This window comes from Grammomys surdaster, unplaced genomic scaffold (genome assembly GCF_004785775.1).
Source record: "Grammomys surdaster isolate TR1022 unplaced genomic scaffold, NIH_TR_1.0 125630, whole genome shotgun sequence".
In the NCBI taxonomy this organism is placed as follows: domain Eukaryota; kingdom Metazoa; phylum Chordata; class Mammalia; order Rodentia; family Muridae; genus Grammomys; species Grammomys surdaster.
In genome coordinates, this window is record NW_021620469.1 from 1,219,986 (window position 1) to 1,236,390 (window position 16,405).

The 16,405-nt window shown below is 41.1% G+C and overlaps 1 pseudogene; it reads right to left on the bottom strand.

Annotated features, from left to right (window-relative positions):
• Positions 1 to 3,910: 3,910 nt before the first annotated feature.
• Positions 3,911 to 6,881, bottom strand: LOC114638739 (annotated as a pseudogene).
• Positions 6,882 to 16,405: the final 9,524 nt, after the last annotated feature.

Below are 16,405 nucleotides of genomic sequence, written 5' to 3' on the forward strand. Positions count from 1 at the left end.
CCATTATGATTCATAACAGTAGCAATATTAGCTATGATGTAGCAATGAAAATAATTTTATGGTTGGGGGTCATACAACATGAGAAAGTGCTATAAACGGTTACAGCATTAGGAAGGCTGAGAACGCCTCCTCTAGTGGATGGAACCACACCCATGCACAAATGAGAAGCACTAATTAGATTTGTGGGTCATAAGAAGAAATCCACTCTGGCTTTAAATGTCTCCATCAAGTAAGTAGCTATTAGTGTGATGTCTCTGCCCATGTTGTGACTCAATCCTTCTCTCTTGAAGCTTTCAGCACCCTTTTCTTTAGCCTGTGGTTTTAGCATTTTGACCTTAATACATTATGGATAATTTCTTTTCTGGCACTGCCTACTTGGTGTTCTGTGGGCCGTCTTTCCCGAGTGAGTATGTTTCTTTTATGTGGGAAAATTTCTCCTACGAGTTTATTGAGAATATCATGCATTTTAAAAACTCTTCAACATCCTTAACCACTTGGGAAATCCAGGTTAAAGCCACTTTAAGATTCATCTTACTCTATAATTTTAATTTTTTCAAACCTTGGTTTTAATGATGATTCTTAAATGCCTAAACCTCCCTTGTAGCCCACCACCAAACAAAAGGTAGTGAAAAACAAAGGATGAGATGAAGTGGACTTGTTTAGAAAAGTTCTTTGGAGCAACTCCTGTCTATGTTGTCTGGAAGTCAGCAGTTTAGTTCACAGGTTAGCAGGCAGTAGCAGCTCAAGCCAATCCAAAACACTTCACAGATACACCAGCAGTTCAATTCTGTAGAGTCAGGATAGCAACAGTTGTGACATGACCTAGTAGAGACAGCCAGACCTCAGCCTCAGCTCAAGTCAGCAGGAGGGACCCAGAGGGACACCAGGAGAAGTTCTAGGCTGTGCCTCTCTCAAGAAAGCTAATATTAGTGAAGACATGAGACCCACAAGCATTGCACAGCTAACTGTACCATCAAGCCACACTCTATCCCTGTCATTCCATGGAGTCCTATTCATATCCTCAAACATAGTGCCTTCCATGTGCCTTGCCTCAGCATGTGTCTTGCATCAGTACCCAGCTAGAGTCCAAGAAAGGAGCAAAAAACTGCAATACACCACCAGAAGTTTTGGGCATGTTTCTCCCTATGGAGTCCTGACAAATGCAGTTCAACTATGCAATATAAGGCAGATTAATACATGCATGTTCTTAGCAAAGAATCCTTCATCACATATTCTTTGACATGCTTGCCTTACTGGAACCATCTTTCACCTGTGTCTGCTTCAGAGAAACCTTTCCTCACAAGTCTGGCTGAGCCTTTCACTCCTGAGTCCACTTTCACGTGTTGGCCCCAGCAAAACACCACTCAACTGACTTTCCAAAGAACCCTTATGTTTCCACTTCATAACTCCAGTACAATGGCCATCATCAAGAATATGAACAATAACTGCTGGTGTAGATATATGGAGAAGGGAACTCTTTACATTGTTCTTTGAACTGTAAACTAATTGCAGCTAAGTTGGAAATCAGTCTGGAGAGTTCTCAAAAAAACTCCCACCCAATAACAACCCCTCACAAAAAAAAAAAACCCTATCACATGTTCAAGCTAAGTCACTCCTGAGCACTTATCCAAAAGACTTTATAATCTCTGACATGGATATCTCCATATCCATGTTCATTGCTCTGTATTCACAGTAACTAAGAAATGGAAGCAGCCTAGCTGCCCACCAACTGATGAATAGATAATAAAGATGTGCTAAGTATATTTTTTAAAGCAAATTTTTGGGAAAAATGATGGAATGGGAATTTTTTTTGAGTGAGATAACTCAGAAATCCAAGCATAAAACCTGAATGTTCTCTCTCATGAGAGGATCCTAGCTATGTGAATGTATGATTTTGTGTGTCTGATATGAAGTAACTGTGGAAGCTAGGAAAAAATAAGAGACAGCATAGATTACCTCCAAGGAGTAGGAATAGTAAAACATGGGCAGTAAAGAAAAAAAAACCACAGAAGTAGAACGGTTTAGGCAGTAAGAAGGCAGGGGCTAAAAGCTGAGGGTAAAGGTTGGAGGCATGAATTAACTGATTTTAAAAAAGCATACAGGAAGCCTGTGAAAAGCCAGATGTGCTCACATATACAATATCAACTTCTGTATTTTGACAGTAACCAACTGCCCTGTAATCAGAATAAATATCCATACCATGGGGTGGAGGGGGCCAATTCTTGGTACTGTAGGCCTGGCTAATAACATACAGGGAAGTAAACATTGGCAGCAGCAAACTGCCTTATAAAGGCCAATGCTTTTCCCCATAGACAAGATTAGATCCCAGCCTTACACAGAGATGCCTCTCATTCTGATGAATAGTGGGGTGAATGCAGAGAAGCATGGGGCCCAGGATGCACAAGTAAGTGGTACTTGTGGGTCCCCTAAACAAGGCACTTAGTCCACTCCTTCTAAGGCTCAGGGAACTCTAAGGTGAGAACATGTGAAGTACAAAAGAGCTGGAAGAGAGGGGGAAGGGATGCAAACTCCATTATCTAGACTGGATACAGTTATGACAATCACCAGCTCACACTAACTGTAGTTCCCAGCACTGTGCCCATGTAAGACTAGCACAATCAACAACCAGTCAAGGAAGGGGGAAGGGCTTGCAAGGTGACACTCTTGATCTGTTGAAATATTGCCTACTGATAGATTCTCGAATAGGAGGAGGAAATCACTTGCTTTAGTTGAGCATCCACTGCTGAGGCAACCAGGCTCTAATTTAAACAGATGGTAATTGTAAATCTTAGTGGGTGACAAAATTAAGTCCACAGATATGTACATGAGAGAGACATTAGTGAAGACAGCCTAGGGTAGTCAAGGGATGTTAGAGAGGGGAGAATAGTTAAGAATATTCAGTTTGTATGTGATATATGTGAAAAAAATATTTTCTTAAAAAAAGGTATCAGACTCCCTCCATGACTAGGTGCATAAGATGACTAAGACAGTAATTATTCAGTGGATAGCTCCTGACTCTAAGCTCACTCTGAGCTAAGATATATTGTATTAGAGGCACTAACCTGGCCCTGCTACAGAGTAAGTGAGTCTACATAAAGGTCTCGGCATTCAACAATTTGGTCCCATTCTAAAGGTTCTGATCAGCATATGGGGGCTGCCCTGTATCATCTCCTGAGCCCCTTTAGGCAAGGTGAAGCAAGGTCAGTACAGTTCTAAGATGAAATGACAGCTTGGTAGAGAAGCCTTGCTGGAGCTGGACTTCGGACTTGGGGGAAGTCTCGGAGAACAGTGGACTTGCCAGGAAAATAGACATTCCCTAGAGGCACAGGGAGAGTGGGAGGTAAAGACTTTTGATCTTTTTCACCCTTGCTAGCCTGATAAATGTAAAGAAGAACTAGAAAGAGAGAGAGAAAAAAGAAAGAAACAGGGAACAGGAGAAAGAAACAAAGAAAGAAGGAAAGAAAGAAAGAAAGAAAGAAAGAAAGAAAGAAAGAAAGAAAGAAAGAAAGAGAGAGAGAGAGAGAGAGAAAGAAAGAAAGAAAGAAAGAAAGAAAGAAAGAGAGAAAAGAAAGAAACAGAGAAAGAGAGAAAGAGAGAGACAGAGATACAGAGAGAGAAAAGGCACCCTTCTCAGACAAAGGGGGGACTTTCCAGAACTGAGAGTACTGGCCTTTGTATGTGCTGTTATGATGGGGTCAGTGAACTGGTTTGATTTCCAAATTTTATGAAAGTATTTAAAAAGAGAAACAAAGAGAGAGTAAAGAAGAAGGTATTGTACAAAAATGTTTTAAACACTGTACTCAAGGAAGAGAGAAATGCCAAGCCTTTCCTGCAGACAGATTTCTTTATTAAGACTCAGATAGCCATACCCGAGGATACTTCACACTGGCCCAGACACAACTTTTGTGGTCTAGGGTTGTTCCAGGAGTTTGATTGTGTTCTGAATCCATGGTATAAAGCTGGAAATTCTGGTGAATACCCGAGGAGGTGTCCAAGGACAGAAGTGATAACTAACAATGCCCTGGGCTACTCCATTACAGACCAAGGGTCCCCCAGAGTCTCCCTGTAGAGAGAAAAAGGAGAAGTCTTAGTACATAGTCTCTTATCACATCTTTCCAGAAACATTTTCTCCCTGTTCTTCTCTGTTCCCACTTAGTCCTGAGTTTTCAGATGGGAAACACTACTTGAGCCCATTAACCTCAATTCTGAATGGGACCGAGTAGACAGAGTCTGTAAATCAGTAACTACTGTGTCTTTGTCTGGCTGTGTCCTTCTTTCAGGTTAACTAGACTTAGCTCTCCTATATTCCCATGGTGAAAGGACAAAAGATTGGCTGAGGGAACATGCCAGATCCCCATATATTGTTCTCTCCATATTCTCTAGACTTGCCATGGTTGTAGAGCCTGGCTGTGTGTCTGCAGTATGACTCTGGCCCTGGGCAAACATTTGAAGATGGTTATGTCCTTCCATTAGAAGTAGCCTCCCTGTCATTGTGATTTCCCACACAGAGCTGGATGATGTTGTAGTTTTTGGACTTGGCATAGCACTTCCGGCTATTTTGAACTTCTAGATTCACTTCTTGAAGTGATGTAGGCAAAGCACAATTGGGCAAGTTTCCCCAACCTGCCACTGTGCACACCTGCCCAGGCTTCACCCAATCATGGCTCTTTGGAAGAGCAATAGTCTTCACAGCACTATTGAGTTGAGCTTTGCGTTCCAGTTGGTCAGAAAGATGAAGAATAAGAGTTCAGATCTGGTACTCTTGGCAAGCTGAAACCAGGGATGAGGCTGTCTGAATCTTCCCCATTTTCAAAGACAACCACCCCACACTCATGAGCCATTCTATTGATCTGGGACCAATAGATTAGCCACCTAGAAGAGAAAACAGGACAGATAAAGTAGTGATCTATGGGAGTAAACCAGGTATCAGTAAAATGGTATCTTAAGGAGCATGATGTCATTAACCAGTGTTTCATTATTAAACTCTTCATGAGGTTTGGCTTTATAAACAGGAATATCCTGGGTGTTTTTCTGTTCCTTGATATTGTGAGCACCTAAGGTTACATTTATATAACTGTGAAAAGAATACGGATTAAGTACAACACAGGAGTACTGAAGCTGTCCTTGAAAGGCAAGTTGAGGCTTAGCCTAAGGCTGAGTCAAATAGCAAGAAATATATGGACGAGTTGTTTCTTAGGTTTTCAGTAACTGCCAGCTAACCAGATCCTTCACTGACACTATCTGGTTCTGAGTTTCACAATCACTTTAGGTCAAATAGGATAAAGTCAGGTTGATCTTCACCTTTGGCTCTACATATTTAGGGACAGCCAGGATCTGTTGTTATTTGGTCAGACCCAGGCATCAAAGACTCAGTTGCTTCTCCTTATCTTGCATTACAGTGAATTGCTGTCACTACAATGTCTTCTCCCATGAGGAAACTGCCACATCCTGATGTGTGATTTCCTATTATAAAAATTTATTTATGCTATGTAGGGCCGTGAGTGGAATTTGGACTCTGTACCCCATATGATTTCTCCTGAAATAGAAAGCTTATACTGAATCTTTGTGCTCATGGAAACTGTGCAACAATCCTGGAGGCCAGAATAAAATAAACTTCATTCTTGGAGAGTCTGTGGATCTGACATAGATGGAGAAAAGATCATTTTTAGGGGCTGTCACCCAAGAAGAAAGGGTACCTGGATGCTGTGAGGGATCACAAAGAGCCTGTTGCATGATGTCACGTTCCCCTAGTTGTCAATTTCTTCTTGTTGTCATGATGGCACCAAGACTTTGCCTTGAATCAAGTTAAATCTCATGTACACATTAAGGAAGAATTCAGCACACATTGTCTAGCAGATCAACACACTCCAAACAACTACAGATGTACCTGTGTCTCATGATTCACCTGGTGTCATCCAGGTGGCAACCCTTGAATAAAGCTGCTTGCTCTTATGTTTGTGCAAATAAAACTTCCAGCCCACAGTTTCAACTGCAGCTTTCCAGTAGAGTCCTATGATGTTAAGCATTGGGCTCTACCTACACTAAGCCTGATGCACTATTGAGGTAGAAAACTCTGGCTGCTTTTCCTCTATTCTGATTCATGAGACACAGTAAGTACATCACTTAGAGATGAGATTGCTGAATAAACATTGAAAAGCTCTCAAATGTGCTAAACAAGTAGCTGGGAAGAGGCCTCCTAATGAAGTCTGAACTTCAGCATAGATTTGTCTTCCTAAGACACTGAAATAGCCTTCAGGATGAAGAAGGGAGGACACAGGACTAGTAGGATCATAGAGAGGAGGGGAAATGGGTTGGAGGATTCACTGTCTGCCTGTTTTCATCAAGCTGTGGATGAAGGATGAAGCCACACTTTTCTGGCTCTGTTAAATTTTAGGTGTTATGGTAGACCTGTGTGGTTCGGAAGAACAGAGACGAGACTAAGGTGACACTTGGAAACCTGAGTAGAAGAATTCTTCTAGTCTTGATCCAGGTGGCAACCCTTGAATAAAGCTGCTTGCTCTTATGTTTGTGCAAATAAAACTTCCAGCCCTCAGTTTCAACTGCAGCTTTCCAGTAGAGTCCTGTGATGTTTTTATAATTTGTCACTTTTAGATGATGGAGGTCTCACTCACCATGTGCTACTGCAAGTAGTTCATTGTGTCTTTGGTGCTCTATTAATCCTGTGCTACAGCTGGAGCTCAGCTACCTTCTTAGATGAATGAAGTCAGGAGTACTTCTTAGATACAACCTGACTGGGCACCATGCATGCAAGTATCAGCACTGGAAGCCACATGTCACACCTCTAGGGATATGGATGGTTGCTTACCTCCTTCAATGTTGACTGGTAGGATAGCCACCAGGAAGACCAGGAGCAGGAACATCCTCTTCAGGGTCTGACCAGGTCTCAATTGGTCACTTAGTCACTTCTCACAACTTTTAAACCATCAGGTGAGGAAAGAGGCCCAGAACCAGAGACCTCTAATTTCCTGTGTGATAATTAAGATCTGAGTTCTTGCCACATCTGTGTGGTGAATGTACAGGAAACACACTGTTGTCAGTTGGTTGGTTGGTTGGTTTGTTGGTTTGTTGGTTGGTTTGATTTTTGTAGTTGTTGATGTTGTTGTTGTTTGCACAACGACTTTTGTTTTTAGATTTAAGCTGATCATCTAATAACATACCTAGAGCTTTGAACATTTGGGGAGAGGAGATGAAGAGTAGAGATTTAGGATAGAATGCTTTGGGGATGTTGATGACAGTGTCAGGAGGTAAGAAAATGACTGAATTGGAGTTTTATAGGAAGTACTTTATAGACACATGCACATGATCCCATGCTATAAAGACAATAATGTCCTTATCATCTTTACATCTCAAAGGTCTCAAATATTTTATCACCAAAGTAGTTAGTGGCACAAAAATAGATGCAAAGAGAAGAAAGAAAGGTGTGCTATTGGCGCTGAGTCTAGGCATTTGTAGTGGTTCCCACTGTCAAGGCAATTTGATCCCCAGGGAAGACTGCCAGTGATGCAGGCAAAGCTCTTTACTGCTCACTTCTCTGTCTCTGCTGAGTAATCAGCTGTGGTTCATCTTGAAGTTCTGTATATGCAGCTACCTGGGTGATGTCGGCTTTTGAATGTAAAACTCAAGTGCATTTCTCTTAGAATGCCAGTGTCAACCTGAGATGGAGACTACTGTTTCCAGCAATCTTGTCATTTAGTATAGACACAAGGAGACTTCTGATGTAAGCTGCATGTAGTCCTCATGCCAACTTTGCATCTGTCACACCAAAGCTGGAACATTCAAACACATTCCCATTTGCATTGCCCACTCAGGGGATACTACAGGGATTATTATTATCTTATTACTCTGTTAATTTACTTGTATCCTCTTCCTGTCAATTTGCAAATGATGAACACATTCAGGAATGGTGGAGTAACTATTAAATATCTGTGTGATACCAAATATCTGCTAAAACAAAATCAGTGCAGATTGAGGGACAAGAGACATGAAGAATGGAGACAAGACAGAGTGTCTGATCAAGTCTCATTTATTGAAAGGCAGTTATGGGTATATAAGCACAAGCAGAGCACTGTGGCTGGAGACATTTAACCACAAATGCCTTGCTGCTAAGATCACTAAACAACAAGTCCAGGATACATCTGAGAAAGACAAGATGTTTATCAGAGTGTCCTCAGCTGTTGTGGGTTGCTTACAAAAATATCATGCTAGAAAAACAAGTCTCTTGTCAGAGTAGAAAAGTATCAACCTGCAAATATATGGCCCAAGATGGCTGCAAATATGATAGCCACTTTGTGCTAGGAGTTTGCTCCCAAGATTCAGCATTACATCCAATCACCATTGCTTCAACATACCTTATAGGTATAAGAGCCTTTGGGACCCAGACTTCCTTCTCCAGAGATGATTCTAGACGAAGTATAATCTTTGTCTCTCACCAAAGGAACTTTGCTCTGTAACAGAGACCCTAACAGGAAACCACAACCAATCAATATTGAGAGTTGTGGAGGCCAGTTCAAGTGGATACATCTATGAAACACTCCTGTATCTATGGTTCAGGGGACACTGCAGAAGAGGAGCCAGAAAGTTTATAAGAGACAGAGGACCAGGGAGTTTGATGAGAGATTGGGTTCCTAATAACAGTAGAAGCTATGCATAAAGTCTCACCAACATGACCACCCAAGTGCAAAATAAACAAGGCTGACACCAGTGGACTTGCTAACCTGCACATGTAAAAACCCAGGAAGCCTAAATCATACACAAAGGACTATAGGCAACTAACAAAAGCTGAGAGTAGGACAGGTGGCCCTCCCAAGGAAAGAACATACCAATTGTGTGTCCAATGCCAAATGGTCCATTCTGAAAGCATGCATACAAGCAACATTGTATGGATTCATTAGGTTATATTTTAAAATACATGTGTGTGTACAAATATATATACAAATATAATAATAATTAGGTTTTTTTAAGGTCATGAATTTGAAAGAGAGCAGGGAGGGGTGTATAGGAGGAATTGGAATCAGAAAAAAAGATGGGAGACATATTATAATTAAACAATAATCTCAAAAAATTAAAGGTCAAAACCAAAACACCTATGGATACATTATGACTATTTTAGCAACTAGAGGCTTAAGTGTTTCTCTTATAGAATACTATTCTAAGCAGCAGCAATAGGGTCAGTCATTATTTAAGAGGTAGTCACATCTGAGCAGATAATGAAAATAACTCAACCTGGCCTCCTATATTTCATGCACAATCACACTTATTAGCATGTTGCCTATGGGGCAACTAGAAGCAGGAACCTGGAGGCAGTAGTTAATGCAGAGGCCATAAACGATTGATGCTTATTGGCTTTTTACTCAAGCTTGTTCAGCCTGCTTTCCTTTAGAACTCAGAACCACCAGCCCTGGGGCAGCATCACTGACAAGGACCACAGTGGGGGTAAGCATTCATTGTACAGAGCTGCCACCTAAGTCTCCCACAGAAGGCCCCTTCACACTTTCGAACATTTGCTATGAGCTAAGCTGGAGAAAGCCCCTTAGCCCCCATTTCAGGGTCCTCCTTTCATTCTGGACTCCCTGATGTTTTCAGTATGACTGGATTTCCAGGAGCTTGGGAACCCCTGACTCTTTGACTTCAGCCTGCCTTGTTTCTCATCAGGTCTGAGGCCCCAATCCTAGGTTGTGTTCTCCCATCACCTGAACAGTGTATCAGTGCTTCTCAAAAGCTTATCACCAGATGGCAGCATAGGGAAAAATGCAGCATAGCTTTCCTGAGCTTGCCCGAGCAGAGGTGGCAGTCAGAATGCAGCACCACATATTTCTTGGAAACAAGTAGAGAGGCCTGTGCAACTCTAGTGGGATATCATCCCACTACATTTGTATAAAGCTCAGCGATTGGGCTGTATGAAAGGTAGGTGGAGTGAAGGGTCAGAAGGCTAAGGATGAGGAGAGAAAGAATAGGAGCTAGGAGGAAGAAGGAGAGGTAGGAGTCTTGGAGAACCATGCTTGTGTCCAGGATGTTCCTGGGTAATGATTTATATTGTAAGGTTAAATATTGGGTTACAACTCTAATTTTATGGGCATCTTGTTAATTGAGCATTTCTAATTCTATAAAGCCTTTGGATGGTGTTAAGCATTAGAGTCTCATTTCTACTGGGTACTGCATGGATAGCCTGATGGTCTGGGTTCAGCCCAGCCTTGTGGAGACAGGATAAGGGATTGTAGAGCCATCTCCCACTATGGCATCTCGTGGGTTGCAGGGCAAGTGTTTCTGGCTGGTCATTTCTAGCTGTGGCTTGCTATGGTCTCTGACCACTTTTAATAGTAGAGAGCATGGCTTTTGAATATAAAACGCAAGTGCATTTCTCTTAGAATGCCAGTGTCAACCTGAGATGGAGACTACTGTTTCCAGCAATCTTGTCATTTCGTACAGACACAAGGAGACTTCTGTTGTAAGCTGCATGTAGTCCTCATGCCAACTTTGCATCTGTCACACCAAAGCTGGAATATTCAAACACATTCCCATTTGCATTGCCCACTCAGGGGATACTACAGGGATTATTATTATCTTATTACTCTGTTAATTTACTTGTATCCTCTTCCTGTCAATTTGCAAATGATGAACACATTCAGGAATGGTGGAGTAACTATTAAATATCTGTGTGATAAAAATCCATAGTGCTATACACGAAGAAAATTAAAGATGCTAGATTACAATGTTACTTCTACAGCCTGATTATCATGTGAATGCACCTGGTCCTGTGCTGTCACAATTTCCACTTCTGATTTCTTATATCTTGATAGTGCTATCACATTTTTCTTGTAGTTAAACATCTTTTGAGTCACTGGGACAGGGTCTTGAACTAGCCTTCTGCCTAATACGTGCCTCACAGCCCCATATCTCAGGGCTTCCTGGGATCTAGTTCACACTGTGAAGCAGATACAGTGTGATCTCCCCTCCTGCTCCCAGAATCTACTGCTGTTCTGACCAAGGGCTGGGGAGTCTGTGCATGTGCTTAGACATGATGTGAGGAAGAAAGTTTGTTTGCTGGTGTGAGGATTTTACTGATTTGCAACTGCCTTAGGACTTTGTGAGTAGAAGTAAGAGAAACAAATGGGGATGAACATTTAATGGGACAGTGTATGCAGATCTACAGTGAGGTCTGGAAGGTAATTACAGAAGGGGCAGGAAAGATCCATGAAAGCAATGGGTAGAAAATTCTCATGTTTGATGGAAAAAAGAATCACCATGATCCTCCTGTGGAGCTCAGTGGACTGACTGTATGTAGGATAAACTTAGATGAGGGTCCAGGCCATGCAACTCACTCTCCTTGTTTCTTAGCTCACTCTCTTTTTTCCTGCTCAGTTCTCTTTTGAGATAGCACCTCTGGGTAGTTTGTTATCCACAACTTCTATTTCTATGCTAAGATCACAGAGGAGCAAGGGGCTCCTGCTAGACTCCTGCTAGGCTTTGAATCATCACCCTACCCCATCCACAGCTCTTGATCTGGTCTTTATACTTTCCTCATTTTCTAGGCCCCACCATAGTTTTGAATTTGCATAGGGCTTCCCTATTATCTACTAGGGTCTAGTTGGCCAATAAAGTAATTACCATGTATGAAGCATCATTCTCGAGATGCTAGAGTCTAGGCAAGTCTCCCAAAGATATATGGAGAAATAAACAGTGTTAGACAGAAGGAGCAATGGGGCAGCATTACCATACAGCGTCAGTGTTTCCATACACAAAGATGAAAAATGTCCAAGAAGAATGTTGTTCAATAGCTGTAGAAGACTGTGCCACTGTGCTTTACTAATAGAAACATCTAAAATTATCAAACTTGTGATTTCTACTTTTTGCAACAGTGGTGATATTTTCTTTTAAATTTTAAACAGACTCTGAGAATACAAAAAAATCAGATCTTTAATGGAATAAGATGTTTCCTAGAGACTTTCAACAGCACTGTTCCCTGTTCAGATAAAGTACTGGCAAGGGCTCCTTGTCGCCTTGGGCTTTCAGCTTTCCAAGCCCAGGAAGAGAGGTTGCCACAATTTTTGATGTTTTGGAAGAAAAACAAAAGAAACAAGTTTTGGTGGTTGTTTGTTTGTTTGTTTGTTTTTGATAAATGGGAAATGGATGTTCTCAGACTTAACTGAGAAAAGCCTTGCATGCTGAGGTCATATTTATAAAAGGCTATTTCTTGGGCCGACTATCTAAGTGGTGATGGTTCTGCACTGTCTTCCTTGTGGACCCCGTTGACTGACCCACAGGCCATGTCACCTGGTGCCCAATATGGGGCAGCAAGAATGGGAGACCCCTGTGAGGGGCATTACTGGAAGAAAACTTGACTGAACATTCAAAAGTGAAACAAAGGTAATTGCTTCAGGAACCTGCCTTGTTGAGATCTGGTAAGTCATAGTAACGATAATAGGGCAAGAAATAAGTCAGCATGAATTATATGTGGAACAGATGAGAAAGGCTTTAAAGTTGAAAGGAATAAAGGTGAAAATTCAGCATTTGTTGTCATTTATTGATTTATTAAAGAGTTATGTCCCTGGTTTCCTCAAGAAGGAACCATTGATGAAGAAAGATGACATAGAGTTATAGATGAACTTAAAGATTTTTACAGGACATCTGGGCCTGAAAAGGTCCCTGTTACTGCCTTTTAATATTGGAACTTGATAAATGAAATGTTCTCAACAAAGTTTCTGTCGATAGCGGTGGTCATTGGAGAGAGTGAAAAATTTTAAGACAGTGAAAAGAAAGAAAAAGGAAAGGAAAAGAAAAAAGAAAAGGTTGAATCTTTTAAGGAAGAAATAGATTTAACTTCTCTAGAAAGTGATGATGATAAAGGAGCAACCTTTCAAAGGTTGTAGGTGGTTACTTATTCTGCTACATTGTATTTGCAGTGGAGCTCTGTGATTAGGCAGTAGAAGAGGAGGTGGAACTGGGAGAGAAAGAGAGGAAGGGGAGGGGAGAGAAAAGGAAGGGGAGAGGAGAAATGGAGGAAGGGTGTAGAAGAGGGAGGCTATCAGTCATGGAGAATCATGGATGGGTAAAAAGCTGCCAAAACATTAGATACTGGGTAACAACTCTAATTGTGTGAACATCTTGTTGATTGAGCATTTCTACATATATGAATCCTTTAGCTAATAATTAAGCTTTAAGAGTCTCATTTCTACCATACTGTGAGGATGGCAGATATTATCTGGGATTCAGCTGAGATTTGTGGATGCAGTGTGGTGGATTGACAGAGCCATCCCCCCATGCTGTCATCTTGTCAGGGCCAGCGTATCTGCCTAGCCAGATCCCTGGTCATAGCCAAGGAGTAGCAGGAACATGGTGGCAGCTTGGGAACAAGCCTGACAGGGAGCTATTTTCTAAATACCACCCCTACAAAGGGTCATCCAATAAGTCCTAAAACTTGGATCAGACTTTAGAGGCAGAGAATCCAAGGAGGAAGAAAACAAAACCAAATAGTGGCACTTGGCCCAAGAGAGAAATGACTCAAGTGTTCAAAAGAAAAAGATAAAACACATATACTCAAAATTAAAATCCAAAATACAACCAAAGAGTGATGACTATTTGTCTGAGTCAGACTGGGATGAACTAGTGGAAGAGGCAGCCAAATATCAGAACCCTGAATGGCCTCAACCTTATGCATCTCCACCTTCAAATACTCCCTCTATGGTGATGGTGATTGTACATCCCAGAAAGAAGCTACAGGACAAAATTTCTCTCATTAAACAACAAATAGAGTTAGAAGAAGATCATTAGGACTTAATTAAACAGCTACAAAATTAAAGACCGGGAAGACATTTTGTAAGGGCAAGGCCACCCAAGAAAATCCCCTGGGTTGTCATGTTATTCAAAGAGGAGTCCAAAGATGGCCACTGCCCTCTTGCTTTAGTTCCTCCACAGATAACCCAGAGGAGGGAGAGGCTGAGGCTTTCTCTGTATCAGAGACTACAGATGCTCAAGGGTTTGCTTGGAGATGTCACACAGGGTTTAATTTTCAAATCATTAAACAATTAAAAAGTGCACTGTCACAGTACAGCACCATTGTTCCTTTTACTCTTGCAATCTTAGAATCTGCCTCAGAGGACTGACTGACTCCTGGATATTGGCATACTCTAGTGAGAGCAGTTCTTGGCAGTGGTGACCATCTTATTTGGAAATCAGAGTATCATGAGAATTGTAAAGAGACAACTAGATAATCATTATCCAACAGATAGATTGGTTCAGTTTTGTAATCTCCATGCATTCGTTTTTCATCTCCCACCACACAAGCATGTATAAAAGAAATATTGCTAGTTTTCATTGATGGTTCCTGATCAAGAACAGCCACTTATTCATTTAAAGATCAATTAATATCCTTTGCTGCATCATCTGTGTCAGTTCAATTGGTTGAATTGCATGTTGTTATTGCTGTGTTCCATGCATTTCCGAACCAAGCCATTAATATTTATAAAGATAGATCATATTTAGCTCAGTCTGTCCCTCTGCTAGAAACTAATGCTCCAATAAACCATTCCTCAGAAGCAGCTGATTTGTTTTTACAGTGTCAATAATTAATTTTGAGGAGAAAGTACAAACTCTTTAAAATACACCTGAGAAATCACATCAGACTACCAGATCCCCTCTCTGAGTGAAACACCAAGGCAGATCTAGCCACTTCTATAGCCTCAGTGACTTTATCAGATCTGGCATCTAACATGGATCAGGCCATAAAGGCTCATAAGTTACATCACCTTAATTACCAAACTTTAAAGATCCTCTTTAAAATTACCAGAGAACAATCTAGGTATATCGCCAAACAATGTCAATCATGTGTTTCACTTTTACCAGTTCCTCATTGGGTGTAAATCCAAAGGGACTGATACCAAACAGTTTCTGGCAAATGGATGTTACTCGTTGTAATGACTTTGGAAATAAAAAATATATACATGCATGTTTAGGTACATAGAGTGGCTTCATTTATGTGACAATTACAAACTGGAGAAGCAAGCAAACATGTGATCATTTATATGCTCACTACAATCACTGTATTGGGTGTGCCTAAACAGATAAAGACCGACAATGGCCCAGGTTATACAAGCTCCAGTTTCCACCAATTTTGTGAAAACTTGGGAATACTTCATAAAATGGGTATTCCATATAATCCACAGGGCCAAGATATGGTAGAAAAGGCACATCAAGCCATTAAGCATTAATTTGAAAAAATTAAAAAGGGGGAATGACACCCTACCAAGGGATACCTCAGAAATGTCCTTTATCACACACTCTTTATTTTAAATTTTTTAACTTTGGATTCCAAAGGAGAAGCTCCTGCAGATAGATTTTGGCATCCTGATACCTAAAAGAATTTTGCAACAGTCCTCTGGAAAGACTCATTAACCTGGAATGAGCCAGACCTAGTGTTTATCTGGGGAAGAGGTTCTGTCTGCACATATTCCCAAACAGCAGATGACACATGCTGGATGCCAGAGAGACTGATTAAACAAATAGACAATAATAACAAATCCAGGGAGGAGAAAGCCCCTGAGAACCCTATTTTTGTCTTTGTAGGAAACATTGAAAGCCTTCACAATTACCTTCAAACTGGAACAGATCAACCAGGGTATAGCATATAACCTGACTTGGAAAGTCCTCAATGCTGTGCTGAAAGAAACATTATCACCAGCACCTCCAGAATAGCTCCAGTGGACTCTTGGTTCCCCAACTTATGACTTACTGGGGTACATTGTTTATACCCAGGAGATAACCCATTATTACAGTTACTAGGGCTCTCCTTTCAGATTTGGGATTGACTGGGGCAGGGATGGGGATTTCCTTGCTTGTTTTGCAAGACCAAAGATAAGATCAGCTCCGTACATCTATAGATTTACATCTAGAAAGAATGTTATCTACTATATCACATTTGGAAAATTCATTATCATCCTTAGCTGAAGTAGTGCTACAGAACATAAGAGGTTCAGACTTTTTACTTCTCAAACAGGGGAGGTTATGTGCTGCCCTTAAAAACAAGTGCTGCTTTTTTGTTGACCATTCAGGCTTTGTTAAGGAGTCTATAAAAAAAGATCAGAGAGCACCTAGAAAACCACAAAAACCAGCATGACCAGGAACAGGGCTGGTTCAAGGCTTGGATTAGTACCTTGCCATGGCTCACTACTTTACTCCCATCTATCTTTGGACTCCTGCTTGGGCTACTTATTCTCTAGTCTCTCAGGCCCATACTATTCAAGAAACTGATGGCTATTGTACAACAAGAGATAGATGCTATTCAAATGAAACCCATACAGGTCTATTATTACAGGCTGGAAGTAGGGGACTATAAGATTTCTGTCATGGAAACAAATGAGGATTAGCCCATAACTTGCCCACTAAACTGGAT